Raw genomic sequence first — 15,107 nt, 5'->3', positions numbered from 1 at the left:
ATAATCCCCTGCACTGCAGGCCATACATTTCAATCCCTGTGTCTTTAACCCCTCTGTTAAGTTTGTCTCTTCCAGAATCAAAGCTGTAAAACTACAAATCATTCTTCAAATGGAGCCCCAGATGCAGTCCATGACTAAGATCTACCACGGACCCCTGGACCAGCCTGCTAGCCCATGCTTCGAAGTTGATGACATCGAAGGCACCCCTCCCAAGGAAATTTCAACTGCATGACCCTTACTATGCCCCAATTCAGCAGGAAGCAGTTAGAGCTGTCGTCAGCCAACCTCCGCAAGAGCACTTGGGTTTTCCTGTTGAGAGGGGCTACTAAGAGACAGGACTAGCTGGATTTCCTAGGCCAACTAAGAATCCCTAAGCCTAGCTGGGAAGTTGACCACATCCACCTTTAAACACGAGGCTTACAACTTAGCTTACACCCAACCAATCAGGTAGTAAAGAGAGCTCACTAAAATGCTAACTAGGCAAAAACAGGAAGTAAAGAAATAGCCAATCATCTATCGCCTGAGAGCACAGGGGGAGGGACAATGATTGGGATATAAACCCAGGCATCGGAGCCGGCAATGGCTGTCCCCTTTGGGTCCCCTCCCTTTGTATGGGAGCTCTGTTTTCACTCTATTAAATCTTGCAATTGCAAAAAAAAAAAAAAATCCCTAGTGCCCAGAACTATATATTTACTATATATTTATTGCTTGAATGCATGTGTGAATGAATCTCCACTAACTATTTCTTTAGAGTATCCTATGTGTAACATGTCATGGTGATAAATTCATCCCCACTCATCAGAATAAGAGAAGTTGGCTAAAATCCTAGTATGTAGGGATGGGGATAGATAATGAAGAACCTGACATTCATTCTTACATGTAATTACATGGGCCTCAAGGGAAGGGTGCAATGACTTTTGAAAAAAATTCAATATTCACAACTTCTTGATAAAAGGTGTGTTAGGTAGTATTTACTTCAGGGAAGAAGAATTTATAGTCCTCCAAATACACCTGGATAACCTCACCTCGGACTAAATAGATCCCAAACCACTACATTTGCCCAAAGACTTTCTTGTTTCCCACGTCTTCATTTTTCTGTTAATTGTGACTCCATTCCCTACTCACTAGGCTTTAAACACAGCTGTCAGACACAATCACTCTTTGTTTGAATTCATTTAGTTACCAAGACCTACTGATTTTTTTTTTTTTTAACAGTCTCTGTCTTGTCACCCATTCCTTCCTTTCCATTCTTAGAGCCCAATTTTCTAGATCAGGGCTTGTATTCTCAGTCTCTAATATTTCATGGGTAGGTCCAACTTGTCTCCTTGCATACATTTTTCCCTCCAGCAGCTGTTATGAACTGAATTATGTCCCCACACACCCCAGATTCAGATGTTTAGGCCCTAACCCCATGTGACTGTGTTAGGAGACCGAGCATTTTTGGAGGTAATTGTGGTTCCATGAGATTATAAGGATGGGGCCCTAATTTGATAGGACTGTTGTCCTTATAGGAAGAGGATGAGACACTACTCTTTCTCTCTGCTCATACACAGAGAAAAGGCGGCCATCTACAAGTCAGCAAGAGGGCCTCACTAGGATGAATTTTCCAGCATCTTGATCTGAATTTCTAGCCTCCAGAACTATGATAAATTAAATTTCTGTGGTTGTAGCCACCTGGTCTGTGGTATTTCATGTCAGTCATAACAGACTAATAAATAGGCTATCTGCCCAGTATTCTCAGAATTACATGCATAAAACACTAAACTGACCCCATGCTTTTCAAATCCCCAAGGCTGCCACTGCCCACCCCCATGACTTGTAAGTCCAAATGCTTTAGCTTGGAACCTGAGGCCACCCTCTGTGTCCTCCCCATAGTTACCTGCCCAGTGTCTCAGCCTTTATATTGTTTAAGGCAAACATTCTGATCTCATTGTCCTCAAAACCCACATGGCATTTTCTGAAGCCACAGTGAAGCATGATGCCTTTGGGGAACTGCCCGTGGTTGCCATGGCTGCAAGGTGAGTCTACACCAAAGGATGGCAGGATGTGAGTGAGAGGAGTCACGTTGCAGACATGGCTCCCTCCTCCCTCTCTTCCTTGTTAACAGAGTCCTCACTGAGTTTAGAGAGGAGAGGTGCCCAGATCAGAGGCAAATAATGATGTCTAAGCTGGGGGTCAGCAAACTATTTTCATAAAGGGCCAGGTGAAGGTAAACATTTTGGGCTTTGTGGGTGATATGGTCTCTGTCACAGCTCCAACATTTTAGTGTGAAAGTAGCCATAGGCAATACATAAACAAGGGAGCAGAGCTGTGTTCCAATAAAACTTTATTTACAAAAGCAATTGCTGGACTAGATTTGGCCTTTGGGGCATAATTTGCTACTCCCTGATCTGCCAGTCCCAGAGCAATGACATTGTTGATCTTCTGAATCAAGTGTAGAACAACTTTCGGATTTCTTGTTATGTGAGAGGCAGAAAACTCCATCTTTTAAAGGTCTTTTTAAGCTCTTGCTATTCACAAGTTTGCCTTAGACCAGCAGAATCAGCATCACCTGGGAGCTTGTTAGAAATGCAGAATCTCAGGCCCCCACTCCAACCTCCTAAATCAGAATGTGCATTTTAATAAGAAGCCCTGGTGATTGGAAGGTTTACTAGAGCTTAAGAAGCACTGATTGGAGCCACTGTTGATTGAATGTCTTATTACTTGCAGATGAAAGCACCCCTAACCATTGCTGGCAGGAACAAGTCTTCAAGATCTTATATGCTTTGCTAAGGACTGTGGTTTTGTCCTGAAAGACATTAAAGGGCTTTACGTGGGGAATGAAATGATCAGTTTTGGGAGGCATACAACTCATCTCTTTGATGAAATAATAAGCTCCTAAAAATCAGAATGTACTAAAGAAATATCCCTGATATTTATCCTACTTCCCAAGGCCAGCCAAGTAGGTAGACCCCACCACTGCCACACCATTGGATGGAATTCAAAAGCAGCCTCGCCTCTTCTATAAGACCTGCTCTCCTGCCCATACCTACTGCCTCAGGCCCCAGGAGGAGTCTCTGTTTCTGGCATATCCATGGGGCTTAAAAGTAATTGGAAGGCTGTAACTCCAGCATTATAATTTGGCATTTGAGACTGGAGAACTTTAATTTTAGTGATACTTAACACTGCCATCCCCCAGCTTGGTTCAATTTATCTTCTGAATATATGTTCACCTCTCTGATAAGACTATAAGCTACTTTGGCCTAAGCAATCATATTTTAAGATTTTTGCATCTCTTCCATAAGGCTTGCCAAGGGCTCTGCATATGACTGTCATGATAAATACAAAATTAATTCTTAAAATATAAGCCATCATTTATTGCTTTTCCAAGCTCTTCAAATAATACCTAAATGGGATAAGCATCTCGAATGTGAATATCATTCATCAGCTAAGTTAAAAATAGTAGAGTCAAAAGGATCCAAATAACATCAAAGTTTTTGAAAGGCAGGGCTTTTCATATTGTTTATGGTTAGGTTCTAATACACCCCAGGAATGGTTTGAAAAAGTATTCCGCACAAGCATTTGCTCGTATCAAGTCACCACATCTTCCTGTGGTTGGTTTATGAAGAGCTAAAACCCAAACAAACACCACCTCTTACACAGTCACCCAGAGTGTTAGTACTTACATGGAGAGAGCACGTCATAAACCCTCTAGACACATTGTCTCACTTAAACCATACAAAACCCTAGGGTTGGGTAGATTATTATCTTCACTGATGAAGAAACCAAAGTGCAGACTGTTGATGTCAACTTAGTGAAGATCACACTGGTAGAAATTTGGTGGTGGTAAGAGGGGACAGTTGGAATTCGATAGTTAAGCCCTGAGTCTGCACTCTGAACCATTAAGCAGTGTCTCCATAAACAGAGCTTTGCTATGTCAAAGGCCAAACTCTCACCACCCTATTTTCATCTGCAGGCATCATCAGCTGGGATTTTCATATGACAAATAACCTATGTTAAGCCGAGATATGTTAAAAATAAAATGTTAGAAGCCACTTATTTTATGGTCAGGTTCAGTGAGTGACAGTTTCTATGTTTAAAGCCTTATCCCATTATGAGTTAATGGTTTGGTCTATCATGATTAACACTGGGAAATATCTTTGAAATCAAATTAGAAGGTTTTAGTTTTGTTTTGGCAGTTAGTTATCATAGAAAGTTTTTCTCTGTCATTTCATGGTCTACAGTAAAGACTGTTAAAGGAGTACCTGTAATTATGATCTTATTGATCTATTTAAATTAGAGAGTTTATTACAAAGCTTATGACCATATCCAAACAATTAAATTAAAGCATGGAACAGTATTTCAATGACTCTGGGGAGCAAAGACAGCCAGGTGGGATTATTGAAAACTGAAAGTGGATAGTTTTGTCTCCAGGTAATTCTGATCATCTGCCCTGATTCATTCAAGAATTTCAACTCTTATTTTCCCCTGGATTCCAATATTGACTCTGCCATTTTCTGAATCAATATGATCTTCAAAAATCACAGATCATCTCTAACAAAGGCTCTTTATTCTCCAAGATGTAAATAACTATGACTTTGTGTTGAGCAAATTGACACCAAAGGATTACCTTTTATATGCCTTGAAATTATGCATTAAATAATTGTTCCTAGAGATTTTTTCCCATTTCCAAAGCCAAGAGGCATTAACTATTTTAAATGGTAGTGAATTCACCAAGATAAGTTTGTAGAGAAAAACTAGTGGCCCTACTTTAAGTTGTTGCTACAGAAATTTCAGTTTTTAATAAAAGGATATATACTGTCTTCCACGAGTCGGTCTGTTACCAACAATTATTGTGTATGAGTCCTTTTTATATAGGAGTGCATTTCTTTTAATTGTGTGCACATATATTGATTGGTTGTACAAAGCCGTTCATTCCTGACATCCTTTTTGGCTTTTTTTCCTTCATTTTTCTCTTGTCACAAGTCCTTTCATCCAGAAACTCTTTTATCCATCCATCCAATTGCTCAAGCAAGGAACCCAGGAATATCCTCCTCTGAATGCAATCAATAACCAAGTCTTGCAGATCAGATTTCCAAAATAGAGGTCAAATGTAATTCAATGTATCTTTACCACTCTTCCCCCAGTCTAAGCCATGATAATTTCTCTCTCTATGTGAATGTCCACCCCTGGAGACAGACACAGGGTGACACTGTTTGGACCACTGCAGCATCCTCTTAAACTCCTCCATCCACTTCTGCACCATCATCCATTCTCCACACAAAAGTCAAAGTGGAATATGTCCCTCCATTTTTTAAGTCCCCCAAGGCTTCCTGTTGACTTTAGAATAAAATGCATGCAGGGAGGGTCTGGCTGTTCTCTAGCCTCACCGAGGCCTTTCACTGCATCTCAGCCATACTGACTGACCACTTTGTAGTCTTCTCCTCTACCTTCAATTCTGCCAAGACACCCACTTACCCATCATGGGCTTGACATGTCCTATAGGTTGCAATTCCAATATTTTTTTTTAAGGAGATCTCTCTAAACTTATATGCTAAATTCAGTTCCTATGCTCTTCATCCCAGTTCACAGAGTCCTTCCTCATAGAGAGCCTTTGTGTTTGTGTGTTTATACATCTATCTCTTGTGTTTATATATAATCTCTTTCTCAATAGATTATAACCTCCATGAAGGCAAGGACAATCACTTTCTGGTTGATCCCTTAGTGTTGGATCAGGCACATGGTAAGCCCTCAATTATTATTTGTAGAATTAGTAAATCCATATAATCTGTAACACATGGAATCTCATGAAATACAAAGTGAAGGTCCCTTTGGAAAACAAAAGTAACAATTCTTAAAGATAAATGTCATAATTCAGAGGCAAGGTTTTGGGGATCAACTACATGTTAATACAGGATTTGTTTCTGTGACCCGAACCAATAGAAATGGAAATATAATGTGTTTGAGAAGCTATGTGGCAAAATTACTCGGAAAAAAAGTCAAATATAAACATCAGTGTCTACCATAAACAACAAACACAACACAAAGTGGTTTTTCCCAATAGGCGTGTTCCAGCAATACATGTGCAACCTCATCCAAAAATCCAGCTTCTTTCAGGCTCCCTGTTGAGCAGAAGCAAGTCTGAGATAGCTCCTTTCCCAGAGCCAGGACATGAGATTTTTCCAGAATCAGAAAATTGCCCTACATGTCAGGGGGAGGGGCTCTCAGAAGCATAGTCATTAGAATCAGGACATTGGATATCTTTCACCCTGTTTACAAGCATCTATAACAAAGCAGTTTGACACTTTTCCAAAATGAAAGTTCAAGGTTAAAGTCAATTTTATCTTATTTGCTTACGTATGTACAAGTTAGTGGCTAAAAAGCAGAATGTCAACATCCTATACATCAGTTTGATCCTCTACAACCAGCCCAATAAACCTTCCATAGCCTTTGTCAATAATGTTATTTTCAATACAAAGCGCTTCGTATTTTTACACATAAAATCTAATCTGACCTTTAAGGCAGGTATTATTATACCTATTTTACTGCTTTAGTGGTTGATACCCTAGTGTCTGTCAGCTCCAGACTAAGCTGTTAATACTCAATTTTCTGATGCTGGGCTGGACTCTGATATCCCTATTATCTCCATGTCAGCTCCCAGTTGGGTTCTGCCCCAAAGGACCGTGAGGAGAGACCGGAAGGCAGAAGGAGGGAGAAAGGATTTCATCCTCTCTATTTGCTTCGTGTGCATGGCAGTGCCAGGGGCTCTTCACCAGGCAGAAGCCTTTGCCCATTCCATCTTCCAGCTTCTTTCTACTGTCCCTGTACCAGCCTCATTGCATCACTCTGGTGCAATGTCCGCAGCACCTGGCAGTGCCTCCTCCTCAACAGAGGGGCAATGCAGACCCCATCTTTGCGCATGCTTATATGCATAATAATAAATGCACAGTGAAAACATTGTATTCCCACATCTAGCAATAATAGAGTTAGCTACTCACTGAATACATATTGAAATATTGCTGCAATATGACCCTATGTTCACATGAATAAGACAGCTTTACAGAATTGTAAAGTGACATTTCAAACCTCTGAATTTTCCCTACACTATTGATTGTTCAGTTCTATCCATGTTCCTTTCTATCTGGAATACCTGCCCTTCTCCCAGACCTGGTCCAGACCCCTCAAGGCCAAGTTGCACGTTTTCTTCTGTGAAACCTTTGAACCCCATGGCAGGCAGAATTAGCTGCTCCATCTACTCAGCTCCCATTACTCCCTGGATACTCTTCTCACGGACTTGAGAGACAGAAAACACATGCATGAGCTTGGAAATGGCCTGGCTTGGATTGATTCTTGACTTGAATAACTCATTTCCTGTGTGAGTTTGGATAAGTTATTTAAGTTTCAGTTCCTTCTTCTGTAAAATGATACTAACTTCTCCCAAATTTCTCCCTCCTGCATTTGTGGCATCTCCATCTTTCCAGCTGCTAAAGCCCAAATCCTTGGATTCATCATTGACTCCTCCCTTTGTTTCTCCCCCACATCCAATCCAATAGCAAATCCCAGTGGCTTCACTTTCAGAACATAACCAGAGTCTCATCACTACTTACCACCTTTACTGCTACCATTTTGATCTGAGTCATGGTCACCTTTGCCTGGCTCATTGCAGTAGTCTCATAATTGACCTCCACAATCTTTCTCTATTCCCTTCTGGTATACAGCAGCCAGACTGATCACATAAAAATATAAATTTGACCACTTTCCTGTCCAGTGGAAAACCATCTTAGAGTAAAAGCCAAAGTTATTCCAATGACCTATAGGGCCTGGAAAGACAGGTCCCGTGTGACTTCAAACTTTAGTTCCTGCCACCCTGCTCACTCCACGTGGTCATACTGGCCTCCTTCCTGTTGCTGGAGCTGGCCAGGCAAACTCATGGCTGAGAACCTCTGCACTTGTGGTTCCCTATGTTTGGAATGATCTTCCTCAAGATAGCTACATATCTTTCTTCCGCACCTCCTTCAAGTCTTTGCTCAAATGGAACCTTCTCAATCAGACCTTCCCTGAGCATCATATTTAAAATGGAAACCCATCTCCCAAATTCCTTATCTCTCTTCCATGCTTTATTTTGGAGGCGGTAATACTTTTTTTTTTTATCACTGTCAAGTGGGAAATTATTTTCATTGCAATCAATGGCAGCCTTTGAGTCCACAACTAGGCAAACTCTTCCAGAAGGGATCACAGATCAAATGAAGGTAATGGAATCACATGGTTTATTAAATTGACTCAAATTCCTGCTGGAGAAGTGGGGGTGAGTTAACATGCCCCACACGGCACACAAATGGGTAAAAACCCTAACCAGGACAATGTTCAGATGTCTGTTTCTTTCTCTACCACACCAGCCTTTCCTGGCAGTCACTAGGACCAGCACTGAAGTTTTTTTTTTTTTTTGAGACGGAGTCTCACACTGTCCCCCAGGCTGGAGAGCAGTGGTGCGATCTCAGCTCACTGCAAACTCCTCCTCCCGGGTTCAAGCAATTCTCCTGCCTCAGCCTCCCAAGTAGCTGGGATTACAGGCACCCACCACCATGCCCAGCTAATTTTTGTATTTTTAGTAGAGACAGGGTTTCACCATGTTGGCCAGGCTGGTCTCGAGCTCCTGACCTCAGGTGATCTGCTCACCTCGGCCTCCCAAAGTGCTGGGATTACAGGCATGAGCCATGGTGCCCGGCCTAGCATTGAACTTTTCAGCATGGAGTCTCAGCAGATGGAAACGGTATGAGGCTCCAGCACATGGGCGTGGCTGGTGCTTGCCAATTAACCTGCTAAGCAGCCAAGATTCTATTTGGTTTTTGGGGGCAAAGGTCACTCAAGGTCAGAATAAATTTCACAAATGAGTAGCCAAATAAAGAACTCATGAATATCGAGTGTCTCACATATATTACAGTGTTATGAATCTCAGGTATCCTGGCGCTGCCCTTCCTTCCTCTTCCTGTGTGTATACGTATGACCCACTTGATCTTTCTAACCTGTCTCTCATGCTGCTAACTGATCTTCCTATACTTAAACATGAGTTTCACTTATTTCAGTTGATTTCTTCTTTAGCAGAATTGAATATTCTCAAACAATACTACCAATGCATATTATGGCCTTCTGCCATCTCACATTTTTTACTTACTTTATTATCTACCTAACTAAAGTGCCATGAACACAAGAATTTTCATTTGTTTTCTTCACCAATGTACCTAGATGTGTACTTAAAAAATAATTATTGAAAAAAATGAAAGAAATTCTGAAAACCATGAGGCTTAAATCAAATAATATTTGAATTGTACTAGAACAGGAGAGAAAATGACTTGGAGCAGGATGAGAAGATGAAATTGAAAGCCCATGCTATGGTCCCTGCCCTGCTGATGTCAATCTCTTCCCAGGCCCATGGGTGTGGGAGTGCTTAGATGCTCATTCTGAAATTCTGGAGATCACCCATTCTTCTGGAATTGCTCACTTTTCTTTCTATGCTCTCCAAGTAGCTGTTCTTTGGCCCACTTGACTCACGGTCAAACTAGTTTCAATCTTGTACTCCTGAAACATTTGTTTAATGAATGAATATCCTGTTACAGGTTGCCCCGGGACTTCAGAGCCCTGATGAGTACTGATACTTAAATGACATCAGATATTAACCCCAATGAGTTTGTGCTTCCTTCAATCTGCAGGGCTTCATTCAACCTGAAGTTGCCCCCTGGAGGGCCCTGAGCACATCCAGGCCTAAGCCTTCGCGTTAGTCTGCTCAGGCTGCTGTAACAAAAGATTGTAGCCTGGGGGGCTTAAACAACAGAAATCTATTTCTCACAGTTCTGGAGGCTGGGAAGTCAAAAATCAAGGTGCTGGCTAATTCGGTTCCCTGGTGAAGGCTGTCTTTCTGGCTTGCACACATTTGTCGTCTTGCAACGCGGTCACATGCCTTTCTTTGGTGCACGTTCACACAGAGAGAGAGAGAAAGAGAAGGAGAGAGAGAGAGATCTCTTCCTTCCCTAATAAGGTCATAAGGCCACCAGTCATACAGGATTAGGGCCCCACCCTTATGCCCTCGTTTAACCTTAACTACCTCCTAAAGACCTGTCTCCAAATATAGTCACATTGGGAGCTAGGACTTCAATATATGAATTTTGAAGGGATAAAACTCAGTCCATAGAAGACCTAATTTCTTCTTCCCGCACAATGTCACTTTCCTTTTTAAATGTTATTATTAACTTTTAAAAAATGTATACGTCTCCTGTAAAATCCACATTTTAATCCTTTGTTATTCCTGGCTTGCTTCACTCATTGATTCTACCTACCCAGCCCCTTTAGACATTAAAGTTTTTATCCCATGCCCATTGATTTAACCAGGTACTGTATTTTCCAAACTGAAACTCAGGACATACAACATTATCACTATGAATATGCTTATGGAAGAGTAGAACAAAAAGCCAGAAATTGGGATTGTCTTGGAATAGTATGGATATGCAGAAAATGATGATAAATAACCGAATTCTCCATATTTGTATGACAGTGATTGAGAAGAGTATTAATGCAGCTTGATGCTTGGTGCCACTCAAACCCACCAGAAGTTCTATTTGCCCATTTAGATGTTTTGATGGTGAGGAGCTTGTTGGTGTTGGGCTGTGGAAGATACAAAGTTTGAAGACAGATGCTGTTCTCCATGATAGAGCTTTGCAAGTTTTCTTTGGCCCATGATGTAGAGCAAGAAATTTTACTTTACAACCCTGCAGACTGTGATACATTCTGATCTGTTCTATTCTATTCTATTCTTTCTACAATGGGTGTTATGGCCTACATAATTGGTTTTCAAAACATGACTCTATTGCTATGTGCATTGGAAAAAACACAGTTCTTGTGGGCTGGGTCCAATAGGTTTTGGTTTCCTTTCTGTTAAAAAATATTTTGATTAGCATGAAGGTCTTTTTGTTTGTTTCTTTTTGTGTTTTAATACATGTAGGTACTAGACTAGTATCTAGAAATAATTTCATGCTCTTAGAAACGTATCTGCTGGAACTTTTCTATTCACAGATCAGAGATTTTTGGAACTGGAAGGAACTGCAGGGGTCAAGTCAGAATACATGGCTCAGGAGTCTTTATGTTGAAGCTCCAGTGTTTGGATGCAGTGATCTTAAAAACGCAATTCACAAAAATTGTTCTCTTTGTTTTTTGACTCTTCTAACAGAACTCATCTTCAATTTAGTTTGCTAATTGCCTGTGTGCCATGATCTTGTTCTCCTTTGCAGAGCTCACAGGATGGGTTTTTGTTTTGTTTTGTTTTTAGTTTCCTTGCTGTTTTTCCAGGTCACAGTACCGCAGTCGATTGGTGATTGTGGTTTGAGGTCACCTAGAGAAGGCGGGGCGGGGAACCCAAAGATTTTATTGCACACCTCAAATTGCTCTCTGATGACACCAAGAGCGTCAAAGTCCTGAGGCCGAGTTGTCAGTGAACATTCGCCAGGAAAAGCAGGGGTGAAGCCGCTTATGGGCGAAGATGAATCCCGTGCTGCCATCTATTGGTAATGTCATGAAACAGCAATTTTTAATACCACCTGATTTTTAAAAAATTTGTTTTGGGGGGAACTATAGTTCACTGTTACCTGCTCTCCAAATTTATATTTCCCAAGAAGTCTTGATTTCAAGTGAAGGAATCTGTGGATGGGAATGACCCATCTTTAACCCTAATGAACTTTGTCTGTAAAGTGAACCAAGGGGACAGGGGAATTCCCACACCGTCTCATTACTGCCCAAGCCGACACACTTCCCTTTGAGGATGGTTTGAGGGAAGGAGGGACTGTCTGCTTGTCAGAGGGATTTCAAAGAACACACTGTTCTCATCCTTCAGATCTTGCCGATTGCTTCATGGGCTGCCCGAGATTACCATATGTTTTGTGCAAAGGGTGACTTCGAAACAGAACAGAATAGACCCTCTCTGTTTTGAAGCCTGTTGATTCTAAATGCTACACCGTTGCAAATAGTTCTCTGGGTTTATTTATTAGCAAGGGAAGCCAGACATCAAGGACCAACCACTTCCATTTTAAAAAGATCCCTGTTCATTAAAAATAAAAATAAAGTAGCCTGGAGTGCAGCGGGGTGATCATGACTCATTGCAGCCTTGACTTCCTGGGCTCAAGTGATCCTCCCGCCGCAGCCGCCACTCCCGGTTAGTTTTTTGTATTTTTTGTAGAAATGAAGTCTCTCTTTTTTGCCCAGGCTGGCCTCGAACTCCTGGACTCAAGCGATCCTCCTGCCGCAGCCTCCCAAAGTGTTGGGATTATAGGCGTGAGCCACTGCACCCAGCCTACTATCTTTATCTTATAGAAAGAAAAGAAAGGAGGAAACTGAGGCTTGGAGACAATGGTTTCACCCAAATATCAGTGGTGTGGAGGCAGAAAAACCTATTGTTGACAAGAGGAGTTGATCGCAGTTTTTTGGCAAGGCCTAGTAAAAGTACCCCTGGAGACTTCACATGTTCCATTAGAAGAAATAGAGCTGTCACCCACATCAAGATTCAGAACACTGTTGATTACTAGGACCCGTTTGGGGGGAAAAGTTTGCCACTTTGGCTGAGTTGGTCCAGTATTACATGGAACATCACAGGCAATTAAAAGAGAAGAATGGAGATGTTGTTGAGCTTAAATATCCTCTGAACTGTGCGGATCCTGCCTCTGAAAGATGGTTTCAAGGACACCTCTTTGGGAAAGAAGCAGAGAAATTAACTGAAAAAGGAAAACATGGTAGCTTTCTTATACGAGAGAGCCAGAGCCACCCTGGAGATTTTGTTCTCTCTGTGCGCACCAGTGATGACAAAAAGGAGAGCAACAACAGCAAGTGTAAAGTGATCCACGTCATGATTCGCTGTCAGGAACTGAAATACGACGTTGGTGGAGGAGAACGGTTTGATTCTTTGACGGATCTTGTGGAACATTACAAGAAGAATCCTATGCTGGAAACATTGGGTACAGTACTACGACTCAAGCAGCCCCTTAACATGACTCGTATAAATGCTGCTGAAATAGAAAGCAGAGTTTGAGAACTAAGCAAATTAGCTGAGACCACAGACAAAGTCCAACAAGGCTTTTGGGAAGAATTTGAGACACTACAACCACAGGAGTGCAAACTTCTCTACAGCCGAAAAGAGGGTCAAAGGCAAGAAAACAAAAACAAAAATAGATATAAAAACATCCTGCCCTTTGATCATACCAGGGTTGTCCTACACGATGGTGATCCCAATGAGCCTATTTCAGATTACATCAGTGCAAATACCATCATGCCTGAATTTGAAACCAAGTGCAACAATTCAAAACCCAAAAAGAGTTGCATTGCCACACAAGGCTGCCTGCAAAACATGGTGAATGACTTTTGCTGGATGGTGTTCCAAGAAAACTCCCAAGTGATTGTCATGACAATGAAAGAAATGGAGAGAGGAAAGAGTAAATGTGTCAAATACTGGTCTGAAGAGGATGCTCTACAAGAATATGGGGTCATGCGTGTTAGGAACATCAAAGGAAGTGCTGTTCATGACTATATGCTAAGAGAACTTAAATTTTCAAAGGTTGGACAAGCTGTACTCCAGGGGAATATGGCGAGAACGGTCTGGAAATACCACTTTCGGACCTGACCAGACCACGGAGTGCCCAGTGACCCCGGGGGCATGCTGGACTTCCTGGAGGAGGTGCACCATACAGGAGAGCATCATGGATGCAGGGCTGGTCGTGGTCCACTGCAGTGCTGGAACTGGCCATACAGGGAGCTTCATTGTGATTAATAGTCTTATTGACATCATCAGAGAGAAAGGTATTAACTGCAACATTGACCTTCTCAAAACCATCCACACAGTGCAGTCTCAGAGGTCAGGGATGGCCCAGACAGAAGCACAGTACCGATTTATCTATATGGCAGTCCAGCATTATATTGAAACACTACAGCACAAGATTGAGGAAGAGCAGAAAAGCAAGAGGAAAGGGCACGAATATAAAAATATTAAGTATTCTCTAGCAGACCAGACAAGTGGAGCCCAGAGCCCCCTCCCGCCTTGCACTGCAGCGCCACCCTGTGCAGAAATGAGAGAAGACAATGCTGGAGTCTGTGAAAACGTGGGCCTGATGCAACAGAAAAGTTTCACAGGAGAAAACCTGGAAAACTTCAGCACAGAAAGTCCACAGATGTGGACTTTCACCCTCTCCCTAAAAAGATGAAGAACAGACACAAGAAAGTTTATGTGAAGACAGAATTTGGATTTGGAAGGCTTGCATTTTTGTTGACTACATTTTGATAAGCAAAATTTGAAACCATTTAAAGACCACTGTATTTTAACTCAACAATACCTCCTTCCCAATTACTCATTGCCTCAGATAAGAAGAAATCATCTCTATGATGCAGACAATGTATAGAATTTTGTTTTAAATTGAGGAAGCAGTTAAATGGTGTGCTGTATCTTGCAGATTATAGGGATGTAAATTCTAGTTATAGGCTTTTTTTTTCTTTTTATAACCCTAACCAGCTTAATTTTTTTTCTCATCATGGGGGATGATAAGAAGAAATGGTTTGGGAAAATTAAGTAACAACATCCTAGAAGGGTGAGAACAATCTCATTTACCATCATGTATCCAGTAGTGGATAATTCATTTTGACGGCTTCTATTTTTGGCTAAATGGGAATTAAGCCAGTGCTTGAGACTGTCAGAAGCTGACTGGTCTACCTTTGCATTGGCATTAAAGAGTCATAGAAAAAGAATCATGGATATTTATGAATTAAGATAAAAGGTCTGCCTTTTTTTTTTTTCAGCCGATGACCAGTTATAGTTCAGCTGTTGACTGAGAAGTTTGTGGTAGGAAAACACTTGCCACATTTTCTTTGCATTTGAGTAATTGTCTTGTATTTAGAAAAAAGGCATCTATGAATGACCAGTGTTTGGGGTTGTCAAATGTTCCTGACAAACTTGGCCCAAAACTTTAGTGGCTTAAAACAACCCCACCCCCAACTGTTCTTCAATCTGAGCTGGGCTCAGCTGGGCTGTTCTTCTGCCAGCCTGCAGGTGGCCACTCATGTGGTCAGCAGGTCAGCAGAGAGACTGGGATGGCTGGGCTTCTCTC

The 15,107-nt window shown here is 41.6% G+C and overlaps 1 pseudogene; it reads left to right on the top strand.

Annotated features, from left to right (window-relative positions):
- The first annotated feature begins 1,947 nt into the window (after positions 1-1,947).
- Positions 1,948-14,895, top strand: LOC100994107 (tyrosine-protein phosphatase non-receptor type 11-like; annotated as a pseudogene).
- Positions 14,896-15,107: the final 212 nt, after the last annotated feature.

This window comes from Pan paniscus, chromosome 5 (genome assembly GCF_029289425.2).
Source record: "Pan paniscus chromosome 5, NHGRI_mPanPan1-v2.0_pri, whole genome shotgun sequence".
NCBI classification, from domain to species: Eukaryota; Metazoa; Chordata; class Mammalia; order Primates; family Hominidae; genus Pan; species Pan paniscus.
Note: the sequence above shows the minus strand (reverse complement) of the source record. Positions and strands in the feature narration are given on the sequence as shown.